Source organism: Stegodyphus dumicola, chromosome 4 (genome assembly GCF_044657685.1).
Source record: "Stegodyphus dumicola isolate Sdum_Otavi_A_Nest chromosome 4, ASM4465768v1".
Lineage (NCBI taxonomy): Eukaryota > Metazoa > Arthropoda > Arachnida > Araneae > Eresidae > Stegodyphus > Stegodyphus dumicola.
Window position 1 is genome coordinate 158,831,078 of NC_140771.1, and position 23,180 is coordinate 158,854,257.

The window sequence follows — 23,180 nt, forward strand, 5'->3', positions numbered from 1 at the left end:
GTTGAGACTTAGTTTTATTTTACTTTATTTAGCTAAGGCAAAAGTATTATTTACTTTAAGTATAAAATCTAAGAACAAGCAGTTTCTGTTGGTCGAAAGACTAATTCTGTTGTGTTAAAGCCAAAATTTAGCCGAAGACAAAAGGAACTTCGTATTCTTGTATTAATAAGAACTTTAGTTTCAGTGCCGCCAGCTTGGCGAAGAATGAGTAAAGTAAAAATTTATGTTTCTCTTATTCATTTCATGGTAAATTATAAAAAATCATATGTATTAGAATTTTGTAAATATACGTAAATACTTGAAAGTTATGTAAAAGTAGAATTTAGTCTAGAAGCATAAAATTTTAGATGCTAAAAGTAAATGCTCAGAAGCAATGAATTCAAATTTAAGTATTAAACTGTAGATAAAATCATGCTTTAGAGCGAAAGCCTGCATGTCTAAAGATGAATGAGGGGAATTTAGAATGAATGTGTTTTATAGGTTTCTCCACCTACACTTGAATTTTAAGAATGTAAAGTAGATCATCGCGTTGTAGAATGTCGAGTAAGGTGTGTCTATTTGGTCGTTGAATTCTAACAAATCATTGTGGTTACGGGAAGTGCTGTAATACAAAAACACGAAGATTCCCGTTTGACACCACACATGGTGGAGAAACAGGGTAAAGTTAAATTCATGTTTGAATATTTGAATGAATGTGAATGTAAGCAGTTAAATAAGGAAAAGAAAAGGATCGAAAACGAAAATGTATCGAGTGTTAAGAAAGTGTAAATCATAATGTATTTCGAATATACTGATACTTATTCCTTCCAGATGCTGGAAGGAAGAGAACAGATTGATTGCTGGATGGAGTCCAGGAAAGGTTGCTGTAAGAAGAGAGAATTAAATAAGTATCTACAGAAATTTATTCTACCTTTTGTAAGATAACAGATTTTTTTTTTTATGTAAACGAGGCTCTTAAAATTTAGTTCAGAATTGTGGAAACTTTTCAACAGGTCATTTCTAGGACCTGCTTCTAAGTTTACCAAATCCTGGCAGCGGCAAATGTAGGGTTTATATTTATTTTAACTAACATTTATTTTAAGTTTAAACTATGTTTCATGTCAAGCCTTACTTTTCCCTGGAATTGCCAATGCCAGAGTATGTAAATTTTAGTAGAACGCGCAAAGTATTCAAAATTGTCAGCGGAAGTAATCTGAGTAAAATAGAAGGGAAACGAGTTCGAAAGTGTGCTTTCTTGCTTCACGAGCGTGGAGGTAGCTAGTTAGAAATTGAAGAACCACGCGTTTCGGCCTGTGTGCTTGCCTCGGCAGTTTGTTAATCTTTCAACGTAATATTCAGAAGTTTGCTGAATTATCAGCGGTATCTTAAAACGCGGTGAGGTTAGTCACGTTTAAAGAGCCTCGTAGTTAGTCACTTGTTATTATCTCTTTTCAGTTTCTTATTTTTATTTTACCGCCGGGTCGGCGTAGTTTGTGAGCGTCAAGAGCACGCATTTGTAATTTCTAAAGTTGAATAAAAAGGGACTTAAACCCTGCTCCAGACTTTGTCTACTTTCCAGTTCTCAGCATTCACCACTATTGTTGCGTGCAGGTTGGAAGCGCGCAACATTACACACTTCAAAGGACTTTAAGGAATACTGTAAAGATGAAGGAATTCAGCACATACAAATCACAACAGGTGTTCCAAGAGCCAACGGCCAGATCGAAAGAATTCATGGAACCCTTATCCCAGTGCTTGCAAAACTGTCAGTAGATGATCCTGCCAAATGGTTCAAATTTGTGCCTGACGTCCAAAGAATCATCAACAGCACAGTCAGTAGATCAACGAAATTCACTCCTTTCGAGCTGATGACAGGCGTGAAAATGAGAAATAAGGCAGACCAAAGAACTAAAGAAATTATCGATGAAGAATTCCTGAACTTCACCATCTAGGAGAAAGAGTCTATTCGTGAAGAGGCTAAAGCGAATATCTTAAAACTGCAGGAGGAGAACCGACGACAATACAATCGACATCGTAGAACCGCTCCACTCTACAAAGTTAACGACCTAGTAGGCATTAAAAGAACCCAGTTAGGAAGCGGTCTCAAGCTAAGATCTAAATTCTTAGGACCTTATCAAGTGATCAAGATTAAGCTACATGATCGATACGATGTAGCCAAAGTAGTATCTCATGAAGGACCTGAAGCAACTTCCACTTCGGCAGACCACATGAAGCTTTGGTCTGATGACATCGCAACTTGAGATCATTTTGCAAACTGTTTTTCAAATGTTTCTTTTTTTTTCCTGTTTTGTCTTTTACAGATGTATTCAAGTGTTCGGAGGTCCTCACCTGTCGATGGCCGAGCGTGTGGGAATCGTGCCTCAACGAAGCACCAGATGTCGCCATCTATCACTTTTCTGTAGGAACTGTCCAGGTTCCAGGATCTTCAGTTGGTTCGAGAAGTCCGAGAGAAGCGGTCTAACAGAACGCTCGCGAAGGAGCTACAACTAGACGCTTACTGGTCACGCGTAGGCGATCGGACTTTGAACTTATCTAAAGTGACCGCACGTAAGTGGTCAGCTGTGACTTTGACATCTCCATAGTGGAACCAGTGTGATTACTCTCCTAAACATATTTAATCCATTTGTACATACTCATTCCGTTTATCTTTTTTTCTATGAACCAGGAATAAACAAACCTGATAATTTGAATCGTGATTGTGATCTCTGTTTGATGATAAGACGTCACCCTCACATATAATGTTGTATATTTCAAAATCTGCTATAAAACCTTCAAATTAAGTAGTTAAATAACAATGTGTTGACTTGATTGTTGGAACTGGAATATGGCAAAGACGTGGGGGAAGAAATACCTTCATGGAAGACTTTTTAAGCAAAACAAGTTTGTTGGTTTGGTTTATTTTATAATGGCAAAGCACTTGATGGCTATCTGCCTAAGGGTAGGAATGCCTTTGTGGAGGACATTCTAAGGGAAACTGGTTCGTATACACATGGAGAAAAACAAGGAAATGCCCATGCAGCCAGCCCGTTTGTGGGATTTGAACCTCGGACCAAACTACCAGTGTTCAGCGACTTTAACGCTCGGCCGCTGGTGAGCCCAAACTAGCTTGTATTCATATTCATAAATACTTTGGCTGTTAACTGACATACTTTATCTTTCAGATGTGCAAAGAAAACAGAAAAAACTTTCTGCTCAGTTCTGTTTGTAATAATAAATGCACGGGAAAAGCCGTGAAGCAAAGCATCTAGTACAAGTGTGTGACTAGTTCAATTCCGCAATTGTTCAACCTAGAATTTATACATATATAGTCTGATATATAGTCTGGTCCCAACTTCCCTATAAAGTGCCTCTGGGAATCATTCATTTTCATTAATGCGAAATCATCATTTTAAAATTCAAGATAACTTTCTAAAATTCTATTCTGAGGCTTGTAAAATAAAATTTCTACATTTATACAATCATTTTTATGCCTTACGGCATTTGACTGTAGATTATAAGAATTTTCGGTACTCTTCTGTTACTGGGACCAGATTTAGAAATGTATGTAAGTATGTATGTGCATATATGCGTGTATCTATACACACATACATTCATATGTACATATATATATGCATACATGAACACATCCAGCCAACCATACATGCATACATTTCTGAATTTGGTCCTGATAACAGAAGAGTACCGAATTTTCAATATTCCATAAATCATTCTTTGTCAAAAGATGCAATCTCTCAAGCCCAGTATCATATACAGAATCTTGAATTTTATCTAAAATTGCATCAAAAGGGATTTTTCCAGTAATTTAAGTTACATAAATTAATGCCGTTCTAATTTTGTAAGAGACAGATGCTCTATACCCTTTCTATGACCCACAACGAGTTTTTCTATATAAGCAGTACATTTTTCATTATTAAACTGGCTTACTTTTGTAGGGCAATAAGCATTAATTTCGTTACTCCCTTGTATTTTTAAATGTCGCATACCTTGCACTTTAGATATATGATGTCTTGAATGATGGCATATAAAATAAATATCTTTTACATGTAATTGGTCATGTTGCTTTGTAAATTTAAAAAATTTAGATTATGTTTCCATTTCAAAATTCTCCTTCCACAGCAGGAAATCATTAAACATAGAGAATTCTTTCTCTTCTTTTTCAATGGCTATTTCATGTTCCATTTGCAAATGTAATGAAAAGTTTTCCTTTGGAAAACATTCATCACATAATGGGCATTTATATAATTTTTTTATGATAAACACTCAAGGGCAATGAATGCACTGCTTGCTTGTGAAAATAGTAAATTTTTATTATTGTTGAACTGACGACTACATAAACTGCATTTAAATTGGAAAACTTTACTTTTATTGGCTTTGATTAATGTTGTTTGTTGTGACATATGCAATTTCATGCAGTGACATTTTAGGTTGCCTTTATTTGAGAAACGTATTTTGGAATCAGGGCAGTTAAAAAGTTTTTTGAAGTTATGCTGGATTTTGAAGCAAAAGTATATGAAATCGAATTACCATTGACGACTTCATAAAATGCATGATCTGAATTGGAATTAGGTATTTTAGCAATAGAAATATTATGCTTTTTATTGGAATGTATGTTCTACAAATAATGCTATAAATTGCTGGCATTTGAAAAACACTTTTTGCAAATAGAATAGTTGAAAGATTTTGAAATTATAGTTTCCTTAAAGATGTTACCAATCGTAATCAAAGCGGAACTGTGAATTTCTCATCCATTGTCTTATCATCATCCAGCTCATTTAAGTTGGTGTTATATATTCTAATATTCTGAAGCAATTGCTCAGAAACCTCACAATATTCTCAAGTATTTGGCCGTGCGAAGGGCCTTTATTTAAAGATTCTTCACTCATTATAAATATGTGAAAGCAAAATTCCCATATTAACGAAGCATAAAACGCACGAAGTCAAATAATGCAAAATGTAAACAGACACATTTATGACGTATCTGTAAACGTCACATGATGCGCATACAGAGATGCGCGTAAGACTGGAAGACAAAATTTGCGTTCCAAGAAGGAGTGGTCAGAAATTTATGCAGATTTTAGAGTAGACGCACGTCACTGAGTCATGCGAATGATGTGAAATGCGCAGCTCTCCTACGCACGTGAAGTAAGATAAGGGAAGGGACATGCAGAATGGGTAATATTCGTGTCGTTATTTCTGCCAGACGAATTATCGAAGAAAGTTGGTTTTTGTCTCGGAAGGTACGTGTAATAGAAGAGAATGCCAGGCCGCCGTCAACGAAGGCATTTCCAACAGATAGACGGTTTTACAAGGGGTACGGTGATTGGACTGAGAAGGTCGGGTTGGTCCTTACGTCAAATTGCAGCTGATACCCATATGGATGCGAGCACGGTGCATCGGCTATGGCGAACATGGTTTGAACAAGGAAATGTAGGAAGACGGAGGGGTGCAGGTGCAGCCAGAGTGACGTCAGCACGCGTGGATCGACGCATCCGCCGACAAGTTGTGGCGGTCCCGCAAGTCACTTGTACCGCGATTCTGCAGCATGTGCAAGATACCCTGGATGTTCCCGCGATCGGATTACTGGATTACTCGATTTGGTTGTCTCCCAACGCTCCTGATGGGTTTCCGCTCAAGGGGAACATAGGAGTACCACTTATGAACTTGTGTATGGAAAGACTATTCGTCTCCTAGGCGAATTCTTCAATCCGACACTTACGGACGCGTCCCCCAAACAGTTTTGTGGAGGATTTAAAATTCCACTTTGCCAGTGTCCTCCGCACCACGACTTCCAGCCACGGCCAGCGAACCTGTTTCGCTCATTCACAAGTCCACGCATGTGTTTGTTCGACAAGACGGAGTTAGAAGGTCATTCCAAGCTCCTTATCACGGACCATTTAAAGTGCTAGAAAGACGAGATAAAACGTTTGATCTCGAAATAAAAGGGATTAAGCAAACGATCTTCATAGACTGAAACCCGCGGTTAATCTTCGGATTATGGTAACTTGGCGATTTTTTGGTGAAAATTTGGCGACCATTCCTGCTACAGCAACCTGCTAGATTTTTTGGACGCCATTTTGTTTTCACGAAAGAAAGGCATTTTTTTCCTCCCACCCAACATTTTTTTTCCAGCAATCTGCTAGCCGAATTACGCTTAAGCTAGAAGTTTTATGGAACAGAAGTGCTTAATCATGACGAAGATTAGGTGCGAAATTGGGAGAAAATGCAGAATCGCCCTCTGCTTGCCGCGTTTTTAAGAATCGCACATACACGGTATCCATGTACACGTCGACCTATTTTCACTTAAAAAAAATCCCAGAATTGCACAAAAATGGCATTGCGCACACTCTTGACTTTATCCATGTACACTGCTAAAGTCCTAGCTAGTAACCTTTATCGCCTTACCAAAATGTCGCCAAACTATCTGTTACCATATTCCAAAGATTAGACAAACCCGCTTTTATAACCATAGACTCTTCTTAAGTTGTTTCCAAGAGTGTGAAAAAAATCTTCGGACATTTGTACCACACATTCTTGACGATTAATCCGACCCCCGCATCAGTGTGTCACATTTCGTTGACACTGCGAAAGGAGTATTCAGCGACAGCGCCAAACAGGCGGTACAAACACAAAAAACACAAAAACTCTAGAGAAAATCGCCATTTGGCGAAACAGTAAACAAAGAAAGTAAACCTGTATGGCAATCCTCCCCCCCCCCGGGGTTGATTCAGGCGAATGCCTGGGAAGTACTGGTTAGGATCTGTACCTAGGCAGTCTCAACCACAAGGGTATATAATTTGACTTCACAGGACTAGAGCCCGAGTATTGTACTCAGGTTGGCAGGGACCGTACTGGTACTGTCGTGTCTGTTCCTTCGGCTGTGGTGGAGCTGCATGGTACATTTGTCGACTGAGTTCCCGGGGGTTTGACCCCATTCAGTTCTCGTGGCGGGGACTGACAAAGCGGACACAGCATCTTTCTACAATGTGGTTTTGCCGATGGAGTGGTGCCCGGAGGCAAGGTGACAGCGTATCAAACTAGCAACGTATCGTTCTGCCCAATGCTTAGTAAAAGCCGGACGGGGACTGCGGGGGTTGCGCCTGCGAGAACGAGGTCCCACGGGCGTTGGATATTTCAAACTCTGAATGGGTCCCGTATAATGAGGACCTGGGATGGAGGTTCTTCGCCTGGTGTGTCTGTGTCTGTATGGCAATCCTGCGGGCCGACGGGGAGAGACGAATTTTCGCCCGGTAGTCAGTCTTGTGCTTCACCGGAATATGTAAACTTGGGCGTCTGTGTTGGGAATGTGCTCTATCTTAAGCCACTATATCTAACTGTGTTACTTTTACTGATTAAATCTCATTATTAGTTCTATATGCCTATCTCAATTACGATTGCTATTTTGCTGTTGTTCATGCGATGCGTGCGTTGTTATACAACAATTTCAAATTAACTAGAAGTGGACTGTACTAAATATTTTATTCAACAACTTTAATCAAATGCGTGCCATCTTTCAAGCGATGACTTACTACTAACAACAACAGCAATAAAAAATAAAACTGAGTAAGCGTTTACAGGGTTGCTGTAATGAACATCTGCGCCATGCAAGGCGCCAAGAAGAGAAAAAATGACGTAATCTTACAGTTAAATAGTCTTAATGACTTAACATACCCCCCGGCATTGAAGGGTTACTTGAATAATTTCGTGCGATAATACTCATAATAACCTACAAAATTGTACAACTACTACCTTATACAATAAAGCAATACGAATAATATCTCTTAATTCAATATAATAATATTCAATTTTCAATAAAAATTTTATACACAATACAATGTACAATACAAGTTTTATAATAATAAGCTAACACTTAACTAACCTAGGAAGCTTCTTCTTGGGGTAAAATTGCAATTTTTGTAATTCCACGTTTAATGATGCCCTTTGCTGTCTGTATTTCTACTACTCTAACCTTACCGTCAACTCCAGGAAAAATTCTTGTAATGCACCCTAACACCCATCTACAAACAGGAAGCTCATCCTCCTTAACTAGTACTAGCATACCTATTTTAATATTCGTTTGTAATTCCATCTTGAGAGTCTGTTTTCAGGTATATCAATTAATTCGGGTTCTACTATAGCATTCAAGGGTCTTCCAATGAGAAAATGACCTGGTGTTAATGCCTCTAAATCATTTACATCGGAAGATAAGGGAGTAATAGGGCGAGAATTTAAAACAGACTCTATCTGAGTTACTACAGTTAATAACTCCTCGAAAGTCAACCTTGCATTATCTACAATCCGCTTTAAGTGATATTTCACGAATTTTATTCCAGATTCCGATAGTCCCCCAAAATTAGGTGTCCGTGGGGGAATAAACTTCCATACTATTCCTTCTTCACCTAAATAATCTGCTAATTTTTTGTCAGGATTTCTAATTAAATTGTTAATTCTTTGCAATTCGGCAATTGCGCCAACGAAGTTTTTTGCGTTGTCTGAGAAAATGATTGAGCATTTTCCGCGCCTAGCAATAAATCTCTTTAAGGTGGCAATAAATGCGTCAGTGGTGAGATCACTCACTAGTTCGAGATGCACTGCCTTTGTTATAAGGCAAATGAAAAGAGCTAAATATACCTTATGAAGATTTCCTTTCCTCTGTCCCTTGTACCTAATAAGAAATGGACCGCAAAAATCGGTGCCGACATGATTAAAGGGTGAGCTTGGATTTACGCGCTCTGCAGGTAATGACCCCATAATTTGTTCGATAGTGTCTGGTTTATTTTTACTACAAATTATACATTCATGGGTAATCTTTCTAGTTAAATTCCTACCTTGTAATGGCCAAAATTTCTGTCTCATAAAACACAATAATGCTTGCGAACCTACGTGTAAATATTTCCGATGATAATGCTCAGCAATCAGCTTAGTTAGTTTGCATTTAACAGGCAAAATTATTTGATGTTTTTGTGAAAACATTACATTGGCCCCTTGTAATCGGCCTCTTACTCTCATTACATAATTTGCATCCAAAAAAGGGTTCAAAGAAAGTAAATTACTTTTATTATTAATGGGTTTACCTTGTGCGAGGGAGTTGTATTCTGAATAAAAACTACATTTTTGAACCTCTCTTACTAAAAAGGATTCTGCCTCATTTAACTCCTTTGAACTTACTCCTCCTGTTCTTCTCTGTGCTCCTTTCTGTTTTGCACACCTAGAGTTCCAAATGAACCTGAAAATATAACTAACAATACGTAATAATTTTAAATAATTGTTAGTGATATCTAGGACATTATCAATAAATTTTGAAGGCAAAGTGCATAAACAAGCAATGTCAGTTCTTTTTCTCAGTTCATTAGAAAATGTCTCTGTTTTTTCTAATTGTTCAAAGTTAATGTTCTTGTTAGGTATGACACCCTCACTCAAGAATGAAGGACCTTTCCACCACAGATCAGCATCATGCAGCTTGTCAAAATTCAGTCCTCGGGAAATAAAGTCTGTTGGGTTCTCCTCTGAACGCACATAATTCCACTGGCATGTATGTATTAGCTCTTGGATCTGCAACACTCGATTAGCAACAAAAGTTTTTAGTACATGCGGGGGATTCTGAAGCCATGCTAACACTATGGTTGAGTCACACCACAGATATATTTTACTGATGTCCAATTTCAATAAAGGCACCACCTTTGCAACAAGCTGTGCTAGCAGTACAGCTGCGCAGAGTTCCAGTCGAGGTACTGTCAGCGGTTTTAGTGGAGCTACTCTGGACTTGCTGCAAAGCAAATGTGAAGATAAATTATTGTCACTTCTACAGCGTAAATAGATGGCTACTCCGTATGCGTGTTCTGATGCATCTGAAAATCCATGAATTTGTATATCAGAAAAACTATCCTGTAAAACCTATCTACTGACTTTCAAATTGTTGATAGATTGCATTGAATCAATAAAAAGTTGCCAATCCTTAATTATCCTTTCGGGTAGTGGATCGTTCCAATCAAGCTTCAATAACCAAAGTCTTTGGATGAAGATTTTTGCTTTTGTTATCCCTGGACCAAGCAGTCCTAATGGATCATAAATGCGAGCAATATCAGACAACACTGTTCTCTTTGTGTAAGTAGTTGGTTTCTTGATCGTTGATTTGTATGAAAAACAATCTATCTTTGGATTCCATAATAATCCTAAAGTTTTGATGCTCTGATCGTCATCGAAATTGCTGAAAGAATATTCCTCTGGTCCATCCGGAAACTGCAAAAGATCAGGATGATTAGCACACCATCTGTGCAGACGCATTCCTCCACGTGATAATAGGTTAATCAATTGCGACTGTAATTCTTTAGCCTCTATTAGAGTATGGGCTCCTGTGAGTACGTCATCGACGTAAAAATCCCTTTGTACTATTGGCGCTGCTAACGAAAAATTGTTTTTCTCGTCTTCTGCTAATTGATTAAGTGTGCGTGTTGCTAGATATGGTGCGTTGGAAGTACCGTAAGTTATAGTCTTCAGTCTATAGACCTTAACTGGTTCTTCTTTACTACTCTTCCATAAGATGCGTAATAAATCTCTTTGATGTTCTTTAATCAAAATCTGACGATACATTTTTACAATGTCTGCTGTGAAGGCAATTTTATGCGTTCGAAATCTGCAAATAATATCAAATAGTTCGTCTTGAACTAACCCTCCATTCAGTAGAATATCGTTTAACGAAATTCCAGTAGTCGTAGGAGCAGTGGCCTCGAACACTACCCTAAGTTTAGTGCTAGGTTTCTCGGGCCTGAAAACCCCATGGTGAGGAAGATAATATGAGAAACTAGAGCTATCCCCTTCATCAATTTCTTCGGAGTGGCCTAATTCATTATATTCCTTAATGAAATCTTCGTATAAGTGTTTCATTGCGGGATTGCGAGTGAAGCGTTTAAGTGGATAATTCAGTCTTTTGCTAGCGTTTTCTCTCGATTCCCCTAAAAGGCTAAGTCCTTCCTCCTTAATTGGCATTTCCACTACATGTATGCCATCATCTTGCCTCATGTGTGTACGAAGAAATTGCTGTTCACAAAATTCCTCTTCCTGACTTTTCACTTTTTTTGCTTCATTAATACCTTCAATCTCCCAAAACCTTCTCATGTTGTCAGATAAATTATCCCCATTTTCCACAAACCCACAATAATTATCAACACTGCCTTGCTGCGGCATGCGCACTGACCCGCTAACGATGTATCCAAAACTGACTGATGGAGAATCAGGTCTTGCATATTTATTCTATTTGTTCCCAGTAAATCAAAAAATATTTCGTTAGATAATAAAACATGTATTTGACCAGGTTTATAAAACTCTGGATCAGCTAAACCAATGAGTTGCAACTGCTTAACATCAGGAATGTTTATATATCTAGCAAGCGTTACGCGAGTTATTTTTGGAACAACAAAAAATTGTAAGGTACGAATAAAATCTCTAGTAGCGTTAGCGATGGTTGCTACAGCTTTTTCCTTAACACCCATAACTGTACCATTGATACCTGAAATAGAAGCGTTTATTTTTCGTTTCTTCAAATTCAATAACTCAGCACCTTGTTTAGTAATGAAATTATTTTGAGAACCGGAATCCAGCAAGGCTCTCAGCGAGATAAATTTTCCATCATTACCCTTAACGAAAATAACTGCAGTTGAAAGTAGAACTTGTTTATTAAGAGAACTGCAAATATTCAACGCAGTACCGTTAATGGACTTTGCTTGGTTGGTTTCATTAGTGTCACTAACCTTTTGGCTGCTTGCCATTGGAGTAAATGTATCAGCATTTGGAGAAAGATTACTGCTTAATTTATTAGTCTTGTTTGTGATTTGATTCGATGTGCCATTTGCTTTATCGAAATTTTCTTCATTTCGATCAAAATGTAAGAGCGAATTGTGAAATTTCTGACATTTTCTGCATGTATTAGAACTTTTATAGTCCTTGATTGTGTGGACCGAAGATAAACAATTGAAACATAGTTTTTTTGTCTTTACAAATTCAAATCGTTTCTTGACTGTTAGATTTAAGAATTGCGCACATTTCAACAATAAATGATCAGCTTTACAATAAGGACAATTTTTTGAATTTTCCGAAAGTGATCTAAGAGCTTTGGTATTAAATGAACGTTTCGATTCCCCATGCGGAGGTTTGTAATGTGATAGGGTGCGAGCATGTTCCTTCAAAAAACATGTCAGTTGTTTAACCGTTCCTATCTCGTCTTTTTTAAGTGACCTTTCCCACCAACACCGAGTATTTCTATCCAACTTTTCAACTAATAAATAAACAATTAACGTGTCTGAAAATTCTTCCACCTTTTGCTCCAATGCTTCCAAGGATCGTAAACATTCATGCACCTTATCGATAAATTTTAAAAGCGACGAAGTAGAATCACTCGTTTGAGGTATAGAAATTAATTTCTTTATGATAGAATTGATCAAATCTTTTTTGTTGCAATAGCGATCAACCAACAGATTCCATGGTATGTCATAATTCGAATCTGAAATTGGAATGGACTGAATAATATTTAAAGCGTCTGCCTTACACGAACTCTTTAAATATTGCAATTTTTGCGCATTAGTTAATTTGCTATTTTTATGCACAGCTGCGGAAAATAAATCCTCAAATTCAATCCATTCTTCGATTTTCCCACTAAATATTGGAAGAGACAATTTAGGTAATTTTATATCCGAAACAATTATGTCTTTACTCGAACCGTTTTCATTTGAACAGCTATTCCTTTGAGAACTGATCTCAGAAATTTTTCTTTTAATTTTCAAATGAATTTCATCGAGATTATCTACTACATTTTCCTTTTCCTTAATGAATTCGTCAGTGTCCTTTTCTTCACAATGTGCAAATAAAGAATCGAAAATGTTACTTAATTCCTTTTTAAATTCTAATATTTTTGATTCGTATAACTCCAATAAGGAAATATCTGCTTCATCCACTGTAGAATTTACCTTATTTTCAAACTTTCTGATACTGCATTTTAAACTTTTTTGTTAGCTTTAATCGCTTTCAATTCACTCATCATGAACAAATAAATAATTTATCACTTACCGTGATTGCAGATTTCTCGACAGCAACACCGGAAATGAACGATGACACAGTATCCAATCTTAATTGCGTAATCCACACGAAAACGAAAGTATTCCAAACACTCTATATGAAGTTATGCGTAATACCACCAAACGAAAGTATTCCAAATGTTCTAAAAAGTTAATTTTAGCAACGATATCTTTTACCTGTGGCTCGGCGGGCCATAAAGTGTTCATGCGATGCGTGCGTTGTTATACAACAATTTCAAATTAACTAGAAGTGGACTGTACTAAATATTTTATTCAACAACTTTAATCAAATGCGTGCCATCTTTCAAGCGATGACTTACTACTAACAACAACAGCAATAAAAAATAAAACTGAGTAAGCGTTTACAGGGTTGCTGTAATGAACATCTGCGCCATGCAAGGCGCCAAGAAGAGAAAAAATGACGTAATCTTACAGTTAAATAGTCTTAATGACTTAACAGCGGTAATGTTATCAATACTTTTGTAGGCACGTGCTACTCGCGCGTACCTCAAGAGGTTGTTAACCCTGGAAATTCTGTTAATGTTTTTTTAGAAATTTTTGCAATAAATACAGTAATAGGTTTTATGCCAAGCTCTTCGTGCATAGTTGCATTACGGTAGAACCGGCGAGCACGAGCAGTTTGGCGTCGTGTAATGTTTGGACTAATTTGCAGTCTCTGAAACGTGGTTTTACATGCAAAACCCCAGAAGGGACAGGCATAAGTAGTAATAGGGCGCAACATGGCCTTATAGATAAGTACCTTCTTGTCAAGGAATAAGACTGAGTTCCAGAGAATGAAGGGGTGAAGAGTAGCTTTACATTTCCAAAACTTAGAGATTACATGTGTAATGTGGGGCTGCTTCCATGTTAATCTTTGGTCAAGTATAACACCAAGATAGGTTACTTGCTTGGACCACGGGATAGCAGTATTATACATACAAATATTAAAGATGTTAGCTCTTCGGTGTGAAAACATGACCGCCACTGTTTTTTCGACGTTGATCTTTATTTTCCAGCTCTGGAGCCAGGACTCCAGTGCATGTATGTGATTTTGTAGTGTATGTTTACTGAATTCAGAGATGCGTTTCGTGCGAGGATCGCAGTGTCGTCTGCATGCATGGCAAATGTTGTGTTGGGAGTGCGGGATATGTCGTTCACCTAAAGTAAGAAAATTATTCGGCCAAGGATTGACCCTTGCGGTACACCGGCTTTGATTTACCAGTTTGTGGAGTATGTATTTTTCAAGCGTGTCTATCGGTGAGATAGAATTAATTGTGTGTGTAATGTAGTCTGGGAAACTCAGAGTAATAAGTTTGTAAGTTATTCGCTCCAGCCAAACGCGATCAGTGGCCTTTGAAATATTGAGAAAGAGTCCACCAGTCGATTCTTGGTTCCTAAATCCATCCGAGATGCCTTCGACAACACGTAGAAGTTGGTGCACCGTAGAATGTCGAGGTCGAAACCTATGTTGTTCAGGTAGAAGGATGTTTCGTTCAGCAGCGAAGTCCGGTATACAATTGTGTATCACACATTCAGCGATCTTCCTGAGACCAGAAAGCAAGCTGATTGGCAGGTAGGAGGCGGGGGTCATCCAATGATTTGCCGGGCTTAGCATCGGTGAAATAACAGCTGTTTTCTAAATTTGTGTGGAAAATATGCTTTCTCTAGGATGAGATTTATGATGTCCGTAAATCTGCATATCCTAACCGCTCCCATATGCTTAATCATTTTATTATTGGTGTGGTCAATTCGAGTTTTCTTCTTAGTTTTTCTGTTCTCAGTATAACTCAGAACCTCCGAGGGTTGGACTGGGTTAATTTTGTATGTGGATGGTTTTGAAAAGTATTCTGTAAGTGTACATGAGACAACCTGTTCTGTTTCTAAAGTCTTAAGTCTTCTTCTTAAGTCTGATATGTTGTTAATGGTGAATTGGGAAAAGCATGGTGATCCGCTATGGACTCAGCTTTCTCCAATTCAGTGTATGCGATCTCGTTTTGGCCTTTTCGGGGTGGAATAGTAGTATAGCATCTCTTGTATCCAGAAGTCGTCTCCCACAGGGAGTTATCGTCGTGAGATAATGAATGACCCTAGATACCTGAACCAGTTCTACTGTGCATGTTTTTGGTAAGGGACCTGACTTCGTTAGGAAGTTGACTCATCGTGGCTCTATCACCAGGGCATCTTGAACGCTGCCATGCACGGTGAGCAGCGTTCTTTCTACGTATAACGTCTTTAACTTCAGGGTTTATCCATATTTTTGAGGCAAGAACTTCTTTACTGCTATTATTCAGTGCAATATGGAGTTCTTCTGTAAACGCATTAACTAAGTTATCTAACTCATTCCTCGTTTGTATTGTGGATTGGGTGTACTGAGTGTTGTTGAGAGCTTTGGTGTTGTTACACCAGTTTGTTAAAAGGGCTGTTTTGGCTGGTGTGCTATGACGATTAATTGTATCCATAATAACAGGATTGTGATTAACACTTCTGATAAAGAAGAAATCAATAATAGTAGCCGACCGGTCGTTCTAGCGTGCTGGGGTGGGCGGAGCTGCAATAGTAAAGTTTGGCTGATTGACCAATTTATGAATTATATATCCATTTGTGTTAGTTATACTGCAGTTTCAATTACGAGAGAAAAAAGGAAGGCTAGTTCCTCTGGATAAGGGAGGTACCCCAGGCGTCATGTAACCGTTGCAGACCAGTAGCGAGGTGACCTACTGGGAGGTTGGTTGTTTGGTGATTGGCTTCCATCTCATCCGGCGGAGTGCCATCCATATTTACGAGTAGATAGTCTACATATCCGCCATTCACATTCCATTCGATTCTGGGGATGCGAAGGACGTGAGCGAGCTCCGCCAAACCCGGTCACCAATTTCACACTTCGATGATCACGGCCACGTGCTAATGCAGTGTACGGTTTTCGGGTCTATGAATTGTCATATTATGCTTATCTCACCACATAATTGCCATCTTGCCTGATTGCTTATTATTACAGGTTGATATTTATTTAATTATTTTGCAGTTATTTTTATTTTTTATTTCAACTGGATTATATTCTGAGGCCATCAGTGAAGCGAAAAAGGTGTTCTCCGACTTGGCTGAACTTGTTAACGTCATTAAAAGCTCGGGATTTTTAATTTCTCAGCAAATTCAACAGGCTAAAGGAGTAATTGAAGCATCCCTACAATCTGGAGACCATAATGGCCAGACACACCGCTAATAGAGCCCCTAGTCGAGCAGTTTTTCGGAATGCGCACAGCATTCTTCTTAGTCACGGAGCTACACAACTTTCTTACTACTCACGAGATTTACATAGCTCTGATTTCGGAAACTTACGCGACACCGTATAAGAATATTAATATTAATAACTATTGTACGTACAGATGCGATCGCTTGAGTCACAAAGGTGGGGAGTCGCAATTTATGTCCGGAACTTCCTGCAATCATGCTTAATTTCGGAAAATAAATGCAATTCGCATGAAACGGTCACCGTTTCAGTGTTATTGCCTAACCTGGGGACAATTTATTTTAGTGCTTTTTACAACCCCCCCCAAGTTTATCTAGGCGAAGAAGTACTCAAAAGTATATGCCCTGAAAATCAAAACTTTATAGTGGCTGGGGACTTTAATGCGAAGAATAAGGAATGGGGATACAGGCAGACGAACAAAAATGGTAAAATACTTTATGACTTTGTTACAAATCACCCCGTTGCTCTAGAAGCGCCTGCTGAGTACATGTACTGGCCGAATGATCTTCGCATAGCCAATATTTTAGATCTCCTTTTAACTAATACATCCTTCGCTATGGCTATTGAAGTTCTGCACGAACTCACTTCAGATCATTTGCCAATGGTAGTCACACTTGGAGTTGCTAGAGATAAGAATGTTGATAAAATTAAACTGATAGACTGGAATCTTTTTAGAGATATTCTTCAGATTAATCCTCCAAATATTGGAAGGATATCGATGATGCAATAGATAAATTAACGAGTAGCGTTAATATTGCCATTAATAATTCCTCAAAAGAAATTAGCAGAGAGCAATTTGCTAGTTTTCTCCCCCGAAGCATTAAAGATCTAATTGCTGAGCGTAATAAGTTTCGCAAGAGATGGCATCTGACCTGGAGCTCCCAAGTTAAAAGAGACTGGAATAAATTAAATCGTGAAATTAAGCGGAGAATTGCCGAGTACCGTAACGAAAAAAGTGTGGGAGGAAAAACTACTCAGCCTCAACCCAGCAGACGGTTCCATATGGAAGTTCGCGAAAAATTTAAAAAGAAAACTATGCAGCAGCAGACCTATCTATGCGGTTAATTGCATTGCTACCACCAATAGTGAAAAAGCACATATACTTGATAATCACTTAGATTATCAAGTACTTAGATTATCAAGTATAACTTATGCCTAATCGAGAGCCCAGGGGGGGATATTAATTTTGTATACGAAGTCTTCTACTTTATCAGGGACTGGTTGAATGCACCGTCAGCAAGGAATCTAGCTAAGTTCATATCGCCCGCTGAGGTGAAAGAAATTATTAAGCGACTTAAATCTAGGAAGTCCCCTGGATATGACACCATTAGCAACACTGCAATCAAGAACTTGCCAGAGAGCTGTGTCACTAGTTATATGAATATTCTGAAGGCATGCCTGCACATCAGCTATTTTCCTACCGCATGGAACCATGCAAAGGTGACTTTGATCTCAAAACCCGGAAAGGATATCACGAAGCCGGATGGGTACCGGCCCATCAGCGTACTTGCCGATTTTTGGAAAATTTTTGAAAGAATTACTTTAGCCCGACTGAGACCTTACTTAAATGTATTTCCCCCGGAGCAATTCGGCTTCCGCAGCCAGTTATTTACCACTAAACAATTGATTAGACTCGTAGAGTTTTGTGAGGATGCTTTGCATAAAAAGCAGAACGTGGCCCTCCTCATGCTGGACGTGGCGAAAGCCTTCGACCATGTCTCGCATGAAGGACTTATTTACAAATTAATTCAACATAACTTTAATAGAGCGCTTATACTACTCATTGTTTCATTTATTTCGAATAGGACTTTCTCAGTCTCAATTGGAAAGTATTCCTCAAGCGTCAAGCCCATAAACGCAGGGGTTCAGTCTGGGGCCCATTTTATATCTTTTATACGTGGCTGACTTTACGAAAACTCAACTTGACTCAAATTACTTCCTAGGTTGCTTCGCGGATGACACGGCTTTAGCCGTTAAGTCGGCTAGCGCGAATCACGCTATCATCAAGCTTCAGCAATGTATGCCTGATATAGAGGAATGGTGCCAACGTTGGCGTATCTCGATCAATGCGCAAAAGTCTAAATTGTTACTGATTCACCGGAAACGCAGGAAAACTCTGGTTAGTGAGAATCTTATTTTGTTTGGGAAGACTGTTCCGCAAGCTAGCAAGGCTACTTACTTGGGAATTGTTCTGAACAAACAGCTCACATGGACGGAATGCGTTAGGAATTTAAGAAGAAAGTCCTTTACAGTAATTAACTGCCTCAAGCGATTACTTGGAAAGTACTCTAGCTTGGATCTCCGCAGAAAAAGACTCATGTATATTACTATGATTCGCCCTATTTTGACATACGCGTCACCTGCGTGGTTTACTATGAAGAAAAAAGATCTCCAGCAACTACAGATTGTACAAGATAAAGTGCTAAGGCAGATGACTAACGCGCATGTGTATGTGAGCAATGTTACTTTACATCACGACTTAGAGCTTCCCACAATCAAAGAGTACTTACACAAGCTTAATATGCAATTTTTCAGAAAAGCACTGAGTTTCAACCATCTTGCGACATTCGATACATTTAATTATATTATCCTCCCGGACGATGATAAATTGAGACCTCTCCCGGCTCACCTCACCTAGATTACCTCAAATTTTCCTACCTAGATTATGAATTGTATATATTTGTATATTTCCTTTTATCTATTTGTTATGCATTACTGTATATTTATTTTGATTATTATTTTTTGTATTTTATATTACTTCCCTTTATTTATGTATTATTATTTCACATTGAAGACATACACCCCACTCGTCTTTGTCTATGATCGTTTTTGCTCTGCTGCCTTGTGATGCTGCCGCCCCTTGACACCTCCATCTCCTGTCGGAACTTACGTGCAGATTGACACAACGTGATGCGCCCTCGTGGCAAATTTTTATGGAGCCGGACACGCGGCCATGTGCTGCATTCTGGCAATATGTCAACAGTCAGTCAGTCATATCCGCCATCTGCAATCGTGTGACTGACTTTCTCTTCACCCATCAAAATGAAAGAAACCATCCTAACTTTCCTAATGAAATTAAATCTTTAATTACTAAATTAAATCCTAAAAAAGCAGCAGGTTTTGAGCAGCTAATAAAGCACTCATGGAGCTCTTCAGAAGAGAATTGTTCAAATAACAATTATCTCTTTCCACGCAACTATTTTTGTACTGAAGAAGGCCTGGGAAGAACAGTTCTGAAACTTCAGATTACCGTGCGATCAGATTACTCTCTGTTATAAATTGATAGCTTGCGCTGTTTGGTGGCGCTCCGAGTGTCTTGTCTCTGTTGTTATTCTATAACTTAACTTTAGTTTTGATGGAAGATTGAAGTGCTAAGCCTAATAATAATGAAGGCGTATGCCTAATAATAATGCTTGTAACCATTGTATTATATGTAAATAAATTTGTGTGTATTGATAACAAAGAAGATTCATCACTTACCTCTGGATTTAATGCTCTCTGTATGGTGATTAAAATAGTTACTACAAATTTGTGATGCAAGAAAACCCGGAATTCTAGTAAAAGAAGAGGAGGTAAGTGGGGGAAATTTTCCTATTTGATAATGAATAGACTTGGGAAAAACATAAAGAAGCGCACGGCGCTAAGAACAGCAACAACGAGAATTATTAAAAAATTAGAAACAGAACTAAATGTTATTACTCCGAATATTGGACTGATTGAAGAATTATTTTCAGTGTTAACGGAGAAAGAACGCGATATGTTAGCATTAAATAAAGAAATAGAAGATGATATATCAGACGCGAATCAATTAGGAAAGGACATAACGTCTACTGAAAATTATAAAGAAGAGATTTCAATTTGCAAAACACGCGTAAACAGATATTTGAAAAAGATACTGGAAAATAAAGTGCAGGATACTTCTACGCATTCTAACTCGACAATATCGGGTTTGAATTCTGCACAGGTTAAACTTTCACGTTTAGTAATGGAAACATTTGATGGCACAATACCCAAATTTCTGGTCACTGTTTAAAACTACTATTCATGATAACGAATCGCTAAATGATGTAAAAAAGTTTAATTATGTAAAAACATATTTAACAGGTGATGCCGAAACTTCCATAGGAGGTCTATCATTGACTTCAGAAAATTATAATAAGGCTATCTATATATTAAAATCGCGCTTTGGTAGAAAGACTTGCAGATAGACATCCGTATATCTAGATTACTCACTCTGACGCCATGTAAATACTCGAAACATATTGTTGCGTGCGTACGGGTTCGTTATGAAATGAATGCACAAGTCCGATGAAAAATGAACAAAAATTTATTATTATCACAACAAAAATGCTTAAATTTTCTCAAATTATCATGCAGTATTACAATATCTCACAGTAGTTTTCTTTTAACTACTCAAATGTCAATAGAACGTAATTCAAAACAGCTAAAGAACGCTAATCCGCGAATTCGCTACAATCAACAACAGTAGTTTTCTAAACAACAACAAACTAAGCAACTACTACAAACTGAGATGTTTTCCTCCTTTTATAAGATTTTAAAATCACGCGCTAGAATTTTCCAGTACTTTCTCGAAATCAAAAAGAGATATTTATTTATTTAATGCACGCGCTCTTGTATTTTCAATTTTCCGGCTTAGCTTTCTTTTAATTTTCGTCACGCGCTGCACTGCGCGAGAAATAAAACCATTTAATTTCTAATTGAACTAACATTAGCTTTTTAAATACCAAATTCGTAACAATATAACGTCATTAAGAATTTACGACAATGTTAACATCGAAATACAACAGCGAGACTTCGCAGTTCTGGAGCACTTTTTTCCCCCATTTTAGTTAAAGCGTTGCCAACCAATATAGCTTTAGAATTTTACCGACTGCATAATGACGAAGGAAATAAAATAACGGATTTATTAAACTTTTTAAAGGAAGAAATCGAATCTAGAGAACGTACATTTCTTTTAACTAAATCGATAATATTTATTAAAAAATACAGATAAATATATTCGCGATAATAAACAAAAGTTCGTATCATACGAAAATAAAAATACAGTCAAAAGTCGTTAATTCGGACACCCATAATTCGGAATAATCTATAATCCGGACCTCAAAGCTAAAAACTTTCTGCGCATGCGCCGCGTTGACACATGCGCATTGGCGTTTACGCGTGCGAGTAAGACATTTTACGACGGCGCATATGAGTGTGTGCAAGCGCAGAATACGTTTTCGCGTGCGCGTTTTATGTATAATGGACGGTATAAGCTAAAATTATCTAATTATCTAGCTCAGTTAATGTTGATGATTGCGTTGTTCCTTAATCTTCGAATTGGATCCGGCTTATTATTTTTTGCAGACTGTAAGATCAATACTATAAAAGTAAACTTGAACTTTCGATTATGTCAAATAGAATTTCCGATTCTGAAGCTCCCTAAGGATCGTACAAAACGAAAGTATGTTTCGATGTTTATCAAACAAAAAGTGGAATTGCTGCAAAAAATGGATAAAGATATGAAGAATGTGACAGAGAGGTTAGTGAAAACGAAAAAATTTTGATTGACAAGTTAGTCGGTATTCTCGGCACAGCAATTAACGGGACTTGAACAGCGGAACTTTGTAACTGAACAAGAAATTATGTCTGTTTATAGAATTAAAGAGAAAGTATTATCACATAAAACGAAGCAACTTACATTGAAAGAAATGTTTAATAAAGTAAACAAATAAATATTAAGCTTTTTTTTTTGTAAATTTTGATACCCTTTAGATCATAATTGTTCTTTATTTCATAAATTACGGTTTCATATTTTTAATTTTAAAATTTCTGCATGCCATCTTACGAGATTTAAACTGATGATCTATAATCCGGAAAAATCGATAATCCAGAATCGTCGAAGTCCCGACGAGTCCGGATTAACGACTTTTGACTGCATAAAAAAAGTCAAAAGCTGCCGCCTTAAATACGCTTGTGTGTTTATGTGTATCGTGTGTGTATATAAAACGATTTATCTGTTTTTTGTGATAAAGTAACAGATCATGTATCAGACGATTGTAATAAATTTAACACTGCACAAAAGAAGGATATTCCGAAAGGAAATGGTAAATGTTTCCTGTGTTATAAAGTTCCATACTAAAAAATTATGTAGAGTTAAGCTTGAATATAAGTAGTATTGGCCCCACTGCGGCGGCGGAAGTGACGTCAGAGGTCAAGTGACCTCAAGTGAGGTCATTTTGTTGAGTGGAGTTGAGTTGTTTCGAAGTGAAAGTAGAAGTGTTTGTTTTGAAAGTGGAAGTAGAAGTGCATGGAGATTTTTAGGATTTAGGTATTTTGGATGGCAACGAGGATTTGGGGGGGAAGTTTCGTTTTTATTTTGTGGCAACGACGATTTTACCTTCAACCACGTGTTTGGGGAAATATCCTTTTTTAATTATTTAAATCTAACAATTGAATATTAATTTATTTTTAATCTAACGATTGAATATCTAACGATTGAATATTAATTTATTTTTAATCTAACGATTGAATATTAATTTATTTTTAATGGTTTGATAATAGTTTAATTACCGTAATTGCTTAATTATAAAAATATGTTTTATCATTCTTCTATCTGCCGCCATTTTTTAATCACACGGTCTTTGTCCGCCATTTTGAATGATTCACTTCGTCTGCCATTTTGTTTTCTCCTCGTATTCCGTACTGTACAGTAACTCATGCTTGATTTTATTTTTAATGGAAGAATTATTTTCATTTACGTTTAAAGGGGTAATTTTTAAAATCTATTTATTTCTTAAATATATGTTACTACTGGCTCCATCTAGTGTACAAAATGTTTAATAAAAGATAACATGATCTTAAAAAAA